Genomic DNA, 16,383 nt, shown 5'->3' on the forward strand with positions numbered 1-16,383 from the left:
TGTTTCCATTTTTTGCAACCAGTAACATTTTCAGGAGTGGTCTCCACCTCAATTCAACAATGGATAGGTTTTGCAGGTCTTGATTCAGTGACTGAATTTCATGTTAAGCTGAACTAATTAGGATTGAAGCAATTCAGAGCTTTGAAGATCTTGTACAGTAGCTCTCTAGCACCTGTGATGTGGACATTTTTCACATCCCAGCTTGCCTAGTTGAAAGTATAGAAAACTTTTAAATAAAACATACTATTTATTGTGGATGTCTTGGAAGCTTGGCAGCAACAAAATATCATCTCAGAATTATGAAGAGATAAAAAAGCTTCAAAAATAAGTAGAATCTTTTCTTAACAAAAAAGTGGCAAAACATATACCCTGCGCAGACGTCCTGAGGTCCTTTCAGTATTAAAACACCATTGATTTGCCACCTCAGAAACAGAATATAAACATCTTGCCTGTGACAGGCCCCTTTCAGTGTACTGGCCACACAGTTTGCACAGAACCAAATCTCAACCAAGAGACTGAACCTTCAAGTATTCAATGCAACAAACCGATTTGAAGTGAAGGACTTCCACAAATCTACCAGACTTCATGCTATTGTCTTTTTTCTCCCTTTTGAATGAACTCACTTTTCTGCCTGAAGGCTGTGGTGTGTATTGTTATAGCATGTTGTTGTTTTTTCCCCTTGGCACAGCTTGCTGACTCTGTACCATCGGGAACAGAGCTGCCAATAGATAGCAATAAGATGAGTTACAGTAGCTATTGTATGACACAAGAAAACACAAAAGGGCCCCATTGTATAGTAGTATGGTTCAATTCAGGTGTTGAGAGCTTTATTGTCTTGCAGCTAAAGATGAGAGCAACATGCCTAATGTTGTACTATCCAACCACAAAAGCAACATAGTCAACAGATGCCCATCTATGCAACATTACTCATAGTAAGTTGACAGGTCTGAAATATCCAGATTCTGCTGGCTTACACAAGAGTCCGCCATAACCTTCAGTCTGTGAAAGCTGAAATGGCTCAAGCTTCTGTGCTACTGGAGATAAAAGTGGCTCCAGTGAAGTTCCTGTTGCTCGATTGCCCCTGAGAGCCCAGGTAGGTTTGAAAAGCCCATTCATTCCTTCGCATGACGTGTGACAACAACTCCTGGTGCTTCCCAGGCAGGTACCCGACAGCTCGTGTTCTTCCCAGCGAGAGCCGCGCCATTGCAGTGCTTGTGTTAGGACACAGAATGCAAGGTGACAGATGGCTTGACAATGCAGGTGTTAGTGGAAAATATGCACAGATCCTCATTCACTCCTGGCAGGTACAGGGTTATACAGTATACTGTAGCTGTCTCTTTCTGAATTCAGAGCATATGCCTTGGGAAATCTTAATTCCAAAGGTTAATTTTTTAAATAAATTTTTCCAGGCTTAAGTGACTTTTTATATTTAATTAATCAGAACAGGACTGAAGAAATATAAATGCATTTGAAATCTACTGTACATGAATACACAACTGTTATATCGAGGACAACATGTTGGAAAGCAGGGCATGAGTAGGAATTATCTCATTCACTCAAGCTCTACACATAATAAATGATTCAGAGCAACAGACATGCAAAAATGATAAATCTATAGACATTCACACCACGGAGTCTAGCAAAACAAACAAGATTTTTAAAAACACATCAAACACTGACTGGGTACAAAGATCAGGAGATGCGATTCTCATAAAAAGAATGGGTAGGAAACTAATGAGAGTCTAGACACAGGGAGAAAGAGAAAAGAGGCTGAAAAATAATACAGACCTAGTAGACTTAGTGAGTAAAGCTAATCTACACTCCCTTTATAAATAATTTGAAAGTGGACCTCACAATTCTGTCTATCTGTCTGGGCACAAATGCTGTGCTTCTCTTACAATTTAGTCTCTTCTCTTTTTTCCATTTCCTGGAATGACAGCTATATTTTTGTTCTGTCTGATTACAGTATTGTTCATCCCCATTCCACTTCTTTCTGTTTTGAAAGTGAAATGGATAAAAATCTGCCTCTGGTTTCTATTATCTTATCACTACAAACCTCTTACCTGATGTAAAAGGGAGCCTTTTGTGAAATGGAACTAGACATGCCCCATAATCAACGATCTGCGTTTTATTAACCAGCTCTTTCAAGTGGTAATTATGTCAATCTTACAAAAAGGAAACTTTGAAGGTGATAAATATTTCCTCTTAGTAACAGTATTCAACCTAGTCATAATCTGTGGTTTACAGCAACAAAGAGATAAAATGATAGAAAAACCAATGCATAAACACAAACCAAGACACTGTCAGCAGACAGCTCTGCGTACAGACACACTTCTGAATACAAACCCAGTAATCTCTGTAAAAACACAGATACACATACAGCAACTCACATACAAAGACAGGATATCCAGTATACTAACACAGACACCCAATCACAGACGCATGCTTCTCCCAGACGATCCCACAACTCTTCCTGGCTTCATCACAGAGAAACGAGCAGCTGTGTGTGGATGAGGTCATTGTGGTCCACAACTTGGCATGTCATGAATTCCTAACTTTAGGAGGGACACTTCTGCAGCTGTTGCTGAATTTCCCTTCTTCCCTTCTTGAGGCTGAGCAGCTCACCAATGACAAATCTCCCATTGTCTTGGGAAATGAGAACTGGCAGCAGAGCTCTGGCAAGAGGGCAATGTTGCATGTCTGAGAACACGGGCTTCACCACAGGAACATTCCCATACTGCCTTCTGTGACCAAATGGACACCCACTCTCAGTTGAACTCATGTTCATTGTTCTGTCCTCAGTCTGTATCAAAAGTACTCTATAAATGATGTGTTTATATCTGCATTTCTAAATTACCAAGAGGAGGAAGGAATATACAAACGCTGAATCGTGCTCCTGTGCATATCCACTACAATGTGTATTTGTATTGTTCCACCAGATTTTTCTAAATGAAATGCTTTCCTGATTTACTGTGACGGAAATGCATTTTGCTTACAAAGAACATCAATTATGTACCTGCCTTTATAGCCCAGTGTCCCCCCCTTTTACAGCCATCGTCCTGTTGCTGCTTGAAACTCTTTCAGGCCCGGGAATTGTGAAAGAAAAGAGACTGAGCTCCATTTAGGGTGTGTAAATCTCAAACAGCTAGCGGCAATGCTATCACAGCACAGGTTAGAAAAGCTGAGTGCTGGGATGTTTGCAGGTGTTAACAAGCCTGATTTGTTGACTCCTTGACATGGCCCCCCGCTGTCTCAATTCTAGCCTGGCTGTCCATCTCCGGCACCGGCAGGCAAGGTCTTCCTCCCAGCAGTTCACTCAACAGTCTGAGCACTGACTTCTCTCCTCAATAACTCACTCTGCGGCTGGGTGAGCTTCCTCTCCCCACAAGATTCACTGCACATACTGTACACAGATCGGCACGCTGAAGCCACAGCTCAGAGGTCGATCATAAATTACAGCTGATCATAACATTTTCAATGCTGTCATTTCCAAATAAATGAAGAATGGGGCTTTTTAATCATTCCTAAGGTCAAGGAGGTGTTTATATTCCTTGAGAAATCTAGAAGTTTAGAAATATCTTCGATCCACTTTATATTCAAAATCTATATTAAAGGAATAGTGTGGTTTACATTTTTTCCAGATGAACTTTTGAAAGGAAAATAATGATTACGTCTTAATCATTTTTAAAACTCTATTTTAAGCCATGTTTATCAGTAAACCATTACTTGACAATGAGAATAAATATAATGAATTACAAGCAATAATATTTGCTATTTCTAAAATAGCAATTATCACACTGACCTTTGCTATCAAACACTTCATTATAATACAGAAATTTCAACAACTGCGTATTTTAAGAATTCTAAAGTAACTGTAGTGAAATTATAATTGTCAAGGGCATGCCACTAGGATAAAATGTCAAAACAGGAATACCAAAGCCATCAGTAAATTGTATATCTTATCACTTATCACTTTTACTGTTTTAATGCGGTCTCTTTGATATGCATATGACTTTAGTCAATTACAAGTGTCTCAAAAGAGGCAGGTTGACATCCTCTTTTATCTGACAGGTGAATGTGAACTGAGGTCAGGCTGAAAGTCTCGTCACCGTGAACCTGAAACAAAAATCAACGAGGACAGGTCCCCTTTAAAGGAGCTGGCGTTGAGCGTATCCGTCTTCGTGCGCAGAAACAAACATGTTGAGAAAAGAACGCTCGGGATGGCCCAGCATAAAAAGGTTTGCGTCCGCACTGAGCAATGGCTATCACCCACCACTGCCTCTCTATCAAGTTCATCCTGCTGTCCGACACAAAGACAGAGTCGGCTCAGGAGGAGGAGAACACAAGTGACGCAGAATGTTTCAACGAAATATCCCCAGGATATATTGTTTAAAGAAAACCTTTCACAGGATTAAGTGTGCCCTATGTTCATACTCTAATTAAACTTAAAGGCCAGCTAATGTGGCCCTCTGTAGTTACACACATAATTATAATGCGATAAAAATCCATGCTGAACGACTCTCGAAACAGAGAAACAGAGGCAAGGGGTCTGTGTTGCCTGCATGGCGGAATTAAAATGATCACCCCGAACTGGTGAGCTCTGGGAGACAGCGCTGTCCTGCAACAGAGATATTATAGAGAATCGCACAGCTGTCTCAAGAGATGGTGTGCTTAAGGAAATTCAGTTCTAGTGACCTCAGATCCCTGAGAAATCAATACTGCCCTAAGAATGTAGTGCTCAGGACCATAGCGTTAGCAAATTCAATTAGTTCTAGAGAACATATTACTGGGAGAATCTGAGTGCCAGCAGATTAAATTAAATCTGGAGAATGTATTGTCGGGGAACTGAGAGAGAGCGAATTCTATTAATTCTAGAGAGTGTAGGGCCATTGATCTCAGAGTGGGCAAGTTCCATTAAAACAGAATTCTGTCTTATTCATTTCTTAATAGACATCTCTTTCTGTTCCCCACCTGTATCCATGCATACTGTACATGAGCCCGAAGTCAGAGCTCTTTTGCAGGGAACTGTTTAAAACTCCCAAAAACATCCAGAGAAACTAGAAAAAAACCTGCACAACAGAAACCCTTTGGCAGTGTTAACCCTGCCCAGGAGTCACTCCAAACCGAACTGCGCAGCTAAAACTGGGATGGAAGAGAGAAACAGGCTGGAACCAACACTGGCGGCAGTGCCCAGGAGAAGGGCTCTTGTCTGCTTGTGGTTGGCTGAAGAGGAGCTTTGAAGAGGGAGAAAAAATAAAAAATGAGCAAGTGGGAAAGACTGCTTGGTAAGTTTCTGCCAACTCCCAAAGGTAGGCTCCTTGCTCCTTTTCATAGCAAGACCGGGCATTAATGCATGTTAAATCATCCAGCTGAAGTAATGGCCTATCACTCCAATTGCACTAAGCACTACAAGCAATATTGCAGAATAACAGCGCAGGGCTTCCTCCCAGATCAATCAATAGGTTTGCAATTGACCTGGCAAAACTGGGAGCTCTGAGGAGGCTGTGTGGAGCAGGGAAGAAATCCATCAGCTTGACAGGGCACCCCAGTCAACAGGCTTCACTCCTGCTGCACCCACAGAGCTCATCACACAACACCCAAGAGCTGTGTGCTTGACACAAGCCAAGCCAGCCACAGACACAGTAGGTTTACTCTCTTCCCTCTTACTGTCCTGACACAGCTGGAGAAACTGAGAGCACAATGGCACATATCTTTTATTTGCACATAATTCATAAATGCTGCAATGCAGCAATTGTGTTTAGCTTGATTTTAATCATGTTGTATGACCATCTGTACAGAACAGTAAATTGCACTCAATTTTTATGTAATGTGTTAGGACTGCATCTACAGTAGGTCTTAAGGTAAACTAATTCTGATGCATGACAAAAAGCTGTTTACTCAAAGAGTAAATTTAGAGTTCAGAAAATCAGGAGGTGAATATGAAAAGGCACATGGGAAACTGTTGAATTAATTACACAGCTTTTTCATCTTCTTATCTATTTAATGTCAACATTCAAAGGTCAATATTGAAAAATATGTTCTGCCTATAATTGTAACTCATTGGCTTTTCAAAGATGGAGCTCGAAGGAGAGTTTTAACACAACCCTGTACCTTTTTATTGTTTATGACAGAGCCCAACTAACTAGTGTCATGTTTGAATTGATCATGTCTTACAATTTCTCTCACTTTCTATAATTCCTGTTAATGTTTCATTCACGCTTCCCAATTCCTCATCACGGTGGGCTGTTCCTCGGGGAGGACGGACTGTCCTAAAACAAACATCGCCTCCGAAGACTCCGTCGGACTTCCCCACATACATACATGCTCCCCGGCTCACTCATGCACACACGCGTGCAAACAAGCCTAAGTCAACATTAGCTTTTAAAATCAGTTTCTTTTCATTACATTTCAAATTCAATTTCTATGAATTTGGCAATTCTGCTGCAGTAAAATTGCTATTGATTTTCAATGAAAGTATAGCACAGCACTCTGAACTCTCCCTGCAAGCAGAAGTCTGATATGACACATCACACATGGCAGCAAGCATACTGTGCATTTTAACTCCCAGCCTGGTCATGACCTTGGTTATTGGGAGCCTGAAGCCTGCGATCTCCACTGCAGGGACTAATATCAGTTCCTCCACTATAAATGTTTCTTTTCATTTTCACTGAGCTTCTCTCTGATCTAGGTACTGCTCGGGGAAACTGGAAACAGCATGGTAGTGAACTGCAGTGCCCAATTCTGCAATCACATTTCTTCCTCCCTAACTACATCTCCCTATACATGCTCTGTAGAAGTTTTAGACAACTCAGTAGAAGAGCTAAACCAGGTTCTTCCTTCTTTAAACTCCCATTGACACTTTAGCCATTCTGTTTTTATCAGACAGTTAATCCACACAGATCTGATCCTGTAGTATGAAAACTAGCCCTTGAGCTTCATGAATGTATATAAAGGAACAAAGAATGTTAATGACCAGGAGCACCTGACAGCGAGTCACCTGGATCGGGCTGGTAAATGTGATGGATTAGCTGCTACAAAATGTAATATTGGTGCTCATGTATAGTTTACCTTCAGTGGTTTTGATCAAGTTTTGGAGGATTCTGATTCACTTATAAATTGCTAAATGAAAAGTTTGATTTCTTCTCACCCAAACAAAGACAAATTATGTATTTACTCCAGGTAATAATGCCATAAAATGCGTTGTTACTTTGGAAAGGGTTTCATACCTAGATTTTCTATATGCACTTAACATAACTCCTGATTGCGTCTATAACGTCTATAGGATTTTTGCAAAGCTTTGCATACTTTCAGCTAAACCTATTTGGACTGTGAGAAGAAACCGGAGCACCTGGAGGAAACCCATGCAAACACGATGGGACCATTCAAACTCCACACAGACAGCACCCCAGGACCTGAACGCAGGACTCCAGCGCTGTGGGCAGCTGTTCTGACCACTGTGCCGCTGTGCCACACGTGACATGAGTCTTTCTGCACAAAGTAAAGAGAATATGAGAGCCTCCTCTGTTAATATTCCAAGCAATTTCTTGAAATTCCCTCTCAATGGGTCTAACTAACATCCCAGTCTGAGCCACCTCTTTGCTTAATTAATTGAAAGTGCGGCACTTATCCTTCCACAAATTCGAAATCAAGGTTAATACCCACTTGAACCGACTCTTGAAGATATGTACTTGTCAAACTTTGCGTGTAAGAAAATAAAATGTGTTAAGTGAAGGCAACCGCTTCCACTGTTCAATGTTAAATAAAAAGCAGCAGAACTCAGATTCTGAGAGTCACATTTTAAGAGAAGACGGTTTGAAGAAGAACATTATGTAGCAGTATTATTATGTAGTACAAAGACACTGAGTTTTCTACTGAACAAGTCATGACCTTTATACACCACCCAGAGAGCACTGTTAATCATCTGTGATTTGCACTGGCTCTTCCGCACTGGGTCAGAGGAGGTGTTCTTTCTTTCTGTTAAATGATTTCAGGAAACCGGAATAATTACATTAACCTTGACTGATTGGGGGGAAGAATTCAAATGGACTGGCATCCAAGTGCTGAACAGGAGTGATGTAACGAGTTTTCACATTTTAATCCTTTCTGCTGCACTGAAAAGCAGACCCTTATGAAACAACATTATGATTCACGAAAAGCAGAAAGTAGAGATTTGTACCAAGAGTGAAATTAAATCCTGGATTGGATGTTAATTCTGATTTAGGGTCATCAGACTAAGTGATATTCTTAATGGAACTGAAGCAAAGCAACTCTTCCCAAAGAATATGAACATTTCCATCAAGAAGACAGACATGAAAATGAATGAAAAACAATCAATGAGATTAAATTTTACTGCTTTATCAAAAATTGTCAGCTTCAATCCATATTATGTGCTTTGTTTATTTTCTGGCTTCAGGTGTATAAAAAAGTGCATCAACCTTATTTCACACTTCAATAATGCTAAGCTAGTCAGACACGGAGAAATAGTATTCCTGAATCCCTTCAGTATTCAGATGATGAGCCGAAAGTTTCAGTTTGGGATTCTGCTTGGGATTCAGATGAAAAATCTGTCACAGGCGGTAACAGTTCAGCGACAGATGTGAATGGCAACAGGTTCTTTTCACAGAACTCCATGTCTGCGTCACGACATGGAAAGACTTAGGAAGCACGCGGGTGTTGTGCAGAAATTAGCTGATCATTGCAGGCTTTGTCTCGGATGAATGCACTAATAAATATTACTGCACTGCTGCAGGCACTGAAGAAGCACATTAAAAAGGGAACTTTTTATTGTTTGAACGTGCATGTTTATTGGAATTCCTTCTTTAACAGCCACCTTTTAGTTGGTCTTTTTAAACCATATATGAAGAGCACACCAGGAGCCTCTAGAAATTGTTAGACCCAAACTTCACCTTAACAGGAACCATCTACCCACACCTCCCCCTACATACTGTATAAGTAAAAAAGCTCTTCTTCTAAACCATGCAACTGAGTCACAGCTCTGAGGACATTTTGTTCTCCGGACACCTGCTTCTGTAAGAGGACTTAGGAGGGCAACCAACACTGATGTACTCCCTGGAGTCTAGGGAACAGTAAGAAGAGCACTGAAAATCTGTTCGCAATCTAGCCTGATGTGATTGCTTTTTATTAATGCAAGGCAAATACCACAGAACCCCAATAAAAAAGAAATGCAGTTTAATGAAGTTCATAAATCTGTGTTATACAGTGCCAGGCTCACAGCACTGCTGGGTTCTTTCATCCCCTGCAAAGACAGGAATCTCATTAACAAAGCCATTTCCACTACTGACACTGCATGCCACTGGACACCCGTTGGTCCGGCTTCGTCTCTGAAGGCTGTCTGTGAGCTGAGCTCTGAAATCTCCCGGAACGCACACCAGTCGCCGCGACCAGCTCAGACCCTGTCCTGCGCCGCTCTGCTGTGCCACAGCACAGGCACTTTGCTATCCCACCCCACTGCACTTTTATACCACCCCCTGCAGGGCTGCACTTCATCACAGGGAAATTGCTAACACCTGGCTGGTAGGTAGTTAAGACAGAAATAAGCCATTAGTGGCCTAAAAGAAAGCCAAAAGCTTCAGGGAGGCCATTAAACCACCTGTTGTTGAGATGTTGTTCATTATTTTCACAACATTACACAAGTGCCACTGCTAGACTGGAGCCTCTCCGAGTACAAACTTTGACCTTGAATCTCATTTAGAATTAGTTGCAGTTCGCACCAGTAGCTGACGTTGTTCCAGAGAAAATACACAGGTATTACTGGGGACTTAAAACGGGCATTTCAACATTTTTTATCTGTCTTTCTCCGTGCGAAAAAGCAGGTGGGAGACAGGCATGTGTGGTGCTAGCAGGTGGTAACTTAGGAAGAGAAAAAGAAAAGAAAAACAATTCAAAGAGTGAGGCTGCATCAGAAATCCGAGCGGTTGGTCTCCACGATGAATATAAACAAGGCACAAGCTCGGCATCAACCATTCACCGTGTACAAAAAGCCCAGCTCACCTGACAATCACAACCCCTGATCATCTGAAAAGCACAAGAACTGGAGCAGCTCCATGTGCTGTAATGACCTTTATTGCTGGACACTTCATACCGACCAACTAACAGCCGTTTTATCAGGAAATACTGGTCCTTATTTTCCTTGCAGGCAAACTGTGAGAAAATCACCCACTACATTGTAAATGAATTAGATGAGCAATTTGCCTGCAGGGAAAACTATTCTCCTCGGAAGCTTCTACAGCTCAGCTTAAAACAAAACATGCCTGGAATATAAAACAAATCTATCTCCAGTCTACACAGAAACAGGATTACCTATTTGTGTTGTGGCCCTACTAGGCTGTATTTAATAACAGTCCTACCGGATAGATACAGTACTTATGATTTTGGTAAGCTAAAAACAAAAACATTACGTTTGGGCAGAAATGACGTGAGGATTGATGCCAGGAGCACACATAATAATTAGAAGACTTGTGCACTCGCGTCCCAGGCAGTTGGAACTTTGCTCAGCATCCACGCGCTGTCGAGAGTAGAATACAAGATGCTGTGGCTGCAGGCAATCTGCAGCCAGTACCAAAGCGGCTGTTAGTCAGTAGATTTATTATTTCGGAGCTGTCAGACTGACGCTGTCAAACTGGGTGGCTTTGCGTTGGCAGCTCAGTAATTAATGCAGACGCTCACAGGTACCGAGTAACAAAAAAAGTTATAATCAAGAGGCACTGGAAATGAAAGGGTATAATAACAGCAGCTTGATGGGAACGGAGGGAACGGTCCTTTTGGATTGCGAAATGTGTTAATTTATTAAGCAGAGTGGACTGGGAGCTGCTGTCTTGATGTAACAGCTGCAACAACACCATCACCAGCCTCCTCCATCTACAGCACTACAGCACAAGTCCTCTCAGGACACAGCTCTTCCACCATCACCACTCCACCTTCCTCCCAGGTTAAAATTCATTTTTGACATCAGTGCTTAAATATACCCAATGACGACACATTTTCTAAAAACCTTCAATAGATTTTATGCATTGCTGCATGTAGACATCAACACACAGATGAGTTGAACAATGAGTCAATAAAGTGTGTGAATGAAAACTATGTCTGTGGTTATAATACTGGTTTGATGCACAGGGGTTTGCAAACATCTGAGCACATTTGCAATACTGATGCCACACTAAATCTCCACATTACCGGAGCCTTCACTAAGCGTGCATGGCTTTCTGAAAAGCCCAGATACAGTAGTTCTGATTCTGATTTATATATTTCTTATGGCCAAAATATAATCTGATAGATTTATAAATAATGTCACATACCTATTAAAAACAATGGTACAGTATATACCTTTGTGTACACAAGTACAAAGTACTGATACACTGAATAGATATGTCTTCCCATATTAGGGTCATTGGCAAGTGGACAATTGCTTAAAAATCCCTGATAACGCTGCACAGTAAAAGATGTACAATCCTACAGTACATACAATGTAAAAAGGGCACAGGGCCCAGTTCACACAAGCCCCTTCATCAGCATTGTTAAAAAGACTATTATTAGAAGCTGTGACCCCGGAGCCTCCAAGGCTGGGAAGCACTAGGCTGCAGGGATGCATTTCTAATCTCACAGACAGCCGTTGCTTCATAAAATGCGATTTCCTGCGCACTGTGAAATGCAAGATGTGGCGCCATCATCAGTGCTTCTCTGAGAAGAGGACGCACTTTTCTGCTGCAGGAGAGTGGTTACCGGGAGGCTGTCTGCTCAGTACCCAGGATGCACACTGTTTACACCTTCTCCAGACCCCTTCCACTGCCTCCTCTCTCTCTTGCTCGGTGAGAGGAATTACTTCTCCACCGCGCCTTGCCTGCGCGGCTCCTGACAAGCATCAGGAGGTCGGCGCTGTAATCTCCTTCGGCTCACAGCCAGCTGTGCGGAGCGCCAGCCTGGCCGAATGAGTTAGAGGACACGCTCTCTGCAGTAACGCGTTCCAGCTACGTCTCTGCGTCTCCCTGCCTGCTGCACGCTCCCAGCTGCATTTGAGAATTTTATTTTCTGAATACCAACTCCTCTTTTCAAATTCTAGCCTGCCATCAATAATCAAGGCCATTCAAAAGCTTTAGCTCGTTTGTTACCATCCCCAGTGTCTGAATCCAGACAAGAGTTGCAAGAACAAGCTCAGGCTGCGCTCATTATATTTTAAGAGCGACCTATACCAATTCAGGATTTATTGCTAATGACCTAGCAAGTGGTTATTTTACCTTTTATTTTACCTTTCACCTAGCAAGTGGTTATTTTCTAACATTCAAACAAAACAGGACAACGCATATCTGACTTGAGCAAAAAGTAAATTATCAAGCCTCTTCGAAGAATGGTATGTATCTGAAAATTAGCCAACCGGTTCTTACATTTCCTCTTATTTTAAGCAGGTGTCAACAGCTTAAATAACAGCATCTCATTTTCTGTTACTATCATTGCTGGCACAAAACAGGGCCTAATCCCAATTTTTCCCCATATACTGTATCTGAATTTACCAATACAAAATCCTCTTTCCTTCCGTCTATAACATCTCCCTTTCCCTTCCTCTTGTCACGATGTGGGCACGGCGTTTCCCCACAGGATTCACATCAGCTTCAACACAATTCAGACTCAAAGGAAAAGCATTAAATTCTGTCACCATGGCAAACAGTCACATCACATGCTCCAGGCTCAGTCCAAGCCCAGACAGAGAACACTGCTTGTTGACTGGGTCGCCTCGAAGGATTCACAGAGACCCTCAAGGGGACACCTCAAGGGGACACCTCAATTGCTAACTCCAGTTACTTGGAATTAATAATTAACTATGTTCTCTGGGGGAGGGGGGGGATCTACTACACAGCCACAATAAACCATTTTCACTGGCACATCTATCCCAGAACAAGGATAGATCAACTAGGAAGGAAGGAAGCTGTCAGTGGTCTTCAGACTTAAGAACATTTCAAATGAATGATCCTGAAACCTTCACCAGAATGTTACTGTATGGATAGTATTGATGTAATTGAGAGGTATATAATCTTCCTTAGGATCCATCCACCTCTATAGGCTAAAAAACAAGAAGGAACTCACCAAAATTAAATCCATCCATCCAATCATTTTCTAACCACTTTTCCCAATTCAGGGTAGCTGAGAGGCCAGATCCTATTCCAGCAAGCAGCAGGAGCAAGGCAAGATACTCCCAACAGGATAGCAGCCCAGCGCAGGGCACACACAGACACAAACAAGCACACACTCAGACCAGGCCCAATTTTCACATAAGACAATTAACATAACAGCGTGTCTTTGGACTGTGGGAGGAAACAAAACAGCCTGGAGGAAACTCACACAAACACAGGGAGAGCATGCAGACTCCATGCAGACAGCACCCCGGGTCCAGAATTGAACTGCTGCAAGGCAGCAATGCTAACCCCTGCACCACCAAGCCATCCTCATATTACACACATTTTCTTCTGGCTACTGCTGTAAGATAAGCCTGTATGGTAATATACAGTTTAAAAATGCTTGGTGGAACATTTTATTCTCATTTACATAATAATCCAGACAAGAATGCCCTGTTTCCTTCTCTCTTTATGAGTGTAGTACTTTTTGCTGCATAATGTTCAGTTTCCTACAACAAACATGAAATTGAAGTTGTGGAATCTAAATTAAAAGGAAGCTACTCGTTGAAATGTCTCGCCCAAAAGTGTATTGATTCGGTTTGGATTTGCATTACGTTTACTTTGGCTGCTTCACAGACGTGTTGACCTCATGATCAAGCACAGGCTCTCCCTGGGATCGCGTTTAGTGACAAATACAAATAAGTAATTCAAACAACGCACAAAAAAACAATGTGCATTCTAGATCTACGTTTTCAAGATAAAAACGCTCTTTTAGGGATGTGATGCCATTAAACACAAATAAAAAAAAACACAGATATAGCGTTATTTAAAGAAGAGAATCAGTGACAAAATCCGGTGACAGTTCAGAGACAGTCAGAGAAGATCTGTTGTTGTTCTTGAGAACAGAGTCTCTCTGAAGCCCCGATTGTTCATGAGCACATTCATTCCAGAACCAGCGAGAAGACACCCCTATGTTACTCTCCTGAGTTAAACTACACTTGGGGAGACAAACCAGGGCTGTGCACGTGTGTGACTGAGGCAGATCTCCCCAGCTAAATGCAGGTTTCCTCACCTGATGACAAATCGCGGTTGACTGCCGATAGTGTGTATCCTATCTGCTTGGCTGCATTGTGGCAGAGGGCCCAGTACAATAAATGGGGAAACTGGTTTTTCTCGTTGACATTCTATCACCGCAGAAACAGCAGTTAGACACACTTTACCATCAAGGAAGGAAATCGGCCTTCAGGCACTATTACAGCAACATAACAGTAGCCCAGGGGGGAGGAGGATTCTAAAAATTTTAACCACAGCCCTACCGTGGTACAGCATTTAAATATCAGCAAGCTTTTAAAGCTTTTAGCTAAATATATCGCACATTCAACAGCAGATTGGCACGGAAAGGCAAGCACTCAATTCTGTCTATGCTCCTGTGGGTTTATTTTAATTTATTTTTCAATTTGCAAGCTGCCAGTTGAAAAAAAAAATCCATGTAACTTGAAAAGGAGCTCTTTTCTCATTACTGTTGTGACCAAGAAAGAGAGCAGAAAATCTAAACCATATTTTTGCATTCTTCATTAAAAAATAACGAGAACTGCATACATTTAATAAGAAACACAGACAAAACAGATGAAAAGAAAGAACGCAAACTAGAAATTAACTTCCATGCTCAGAAATCCTGGAAACAATTTAAAGTTTTTTTACAAGTGCCACTGTTTTCTTTTGCATGAAAATGCTGGGATTGTGAGATAATTTCAGTAATAACCCCCTAAAAATTTCACACAACTTAATATTGAACTTCAAAACAGCTGCACATTACACATAAAGCACATCGGCCATATGCTACGAGGTTCAGCACACAACAGACAAACTGTGATAGTGGTCTGAGAGCAAATGAATGAATTCTAGGCAGTGTAGAGACCTCAGTACTGTATGGGGTATTTCAGATGTAGACAGTTTAGTTCAGCATGAATAATTAATTCTTTAAACATACATATTCCATTCACATTACATACTGTATGGTTTAGTAGTTTAGATCTTTGTAAGTGAACTGCTTTTCAGGATGTCTAAAGCAGGCAATAAAAGCCAGTACTACCCTGGGGGATCTGAGATGGAGCAAAATCAAAATGATGGCAAGCACAAAAAAAAAGTAATCAGCAATCTGAGAGACACTCGGCTCATGTGATCCAAGAACTGAACCATTCAATACAATCAAGGGAGGTACAGTATATCCTATCTGATGCAAGTGCCAGTTTACCAGAGTCTGCTTAGAATCGAATTGAAAAGCCCTCACCATTGAGCAGATAAAGCAGAGACAGACTGGAGTGCTCAGAGGGGACTTGGACTTGATGCCAGCCCAAGTCAGGCCTTCCCACTTACATTTATTGCAGTGTAATTCTTCCTTGTAAAAGGGGAGCTGCTTTATTGTCTGTGGCAGGGGGTCGCCTGCATCTGGAAGTCATTAGCATTATTCAGGTTCCCAGAAACAGATCACTACTCAAACCACAGCGAGTGCATGTCTCTCTAATTAACACTACAAGTGCACATGGTTTGAGTCGGCACGCTGGGTGTGCTTGGGGAGCATGCAGTTCACTTCAGAGTGCTAACAATGACTTGCCCGGTTTCTGTTGATTTTCTTTAAAATAGCAAATAGAAGTTATGGAATCATACATGTTTGGGGGCACAGCTGCTGTGGCCACAGGTGAATGCACAGGTTCTCTTTGGATAAACTTCCTGCCCTGAAAAGCAAACATTAAGAGGTCATCTTTGTTCAAATAACTTTTTATTTATTGAATTACTTTAATTGCAGTGTTGGGTATTTCACAACTGAATGCCTGAGGGGCTAGAGCTCTGTGTGCCTCAGCAAGTGGGGAACTGGACCAAGAAACTGTCAGACAAATACACTTCTACTCAAATGCCAATAATTTCCATAGCCAAAAAAGTCACTTTGAGTGGGAGACTTTTGCAAAGTTTGCATTTAACTCAAAAATATAGAGCAGACTATGCCCTAGGTAAGTTTGTCAGCTCTGTTATTCCCCCTTTTTACTGACATAATTAGACAACAAAAGGAAGAGTTTAAAGGATTACAAAATGCAGTGCTTTATTTTCTCCACTGTCTTGAATTTACAGCTGAATCTCTGCGCCAAATGACCACATTTGGTAATTTCTTGTTTCTTTTACTCCTTTTTTTCATAACACATTTTTCTAACATTAAACCACAGCACTTTAAAACAAAAGGGGAGGGGGTATTTGATCCAGTTTA

The 16,383-nt window shown here is 41.5% G+C and overlaps 1 protein-coding gene across 1 annotated transcript in view; it reads right to left on the reverse strand.

Annotated features, from left to right (window-relative positions):
- The window catches only part of LOC148816898 (nectin 1b-like), a 191,197-nt gene that overhangs the window by 47,002 nt on the left and 127,812 nt on the right, over nucleotides 1-16,383 (reverse strand). The window lies entirely within an intron of this gene.

The sequence above is a fragment of the Atractosteus spatula genome, chromosome 22 (assembly GCF_055471065.1).
Source record: "Atractosteus spatula isolate fAtrSpa1 chromosome 22, fAtrSpa1.hap1, whole genome shotgun sequence".
Classification (NCBI taxonomy): Eukaryota; Metazoa; Chordata; class Actinopteri; order Semionotiformes; family Lepisosteidae; genus Atractosteus; species Atractosteus spatula.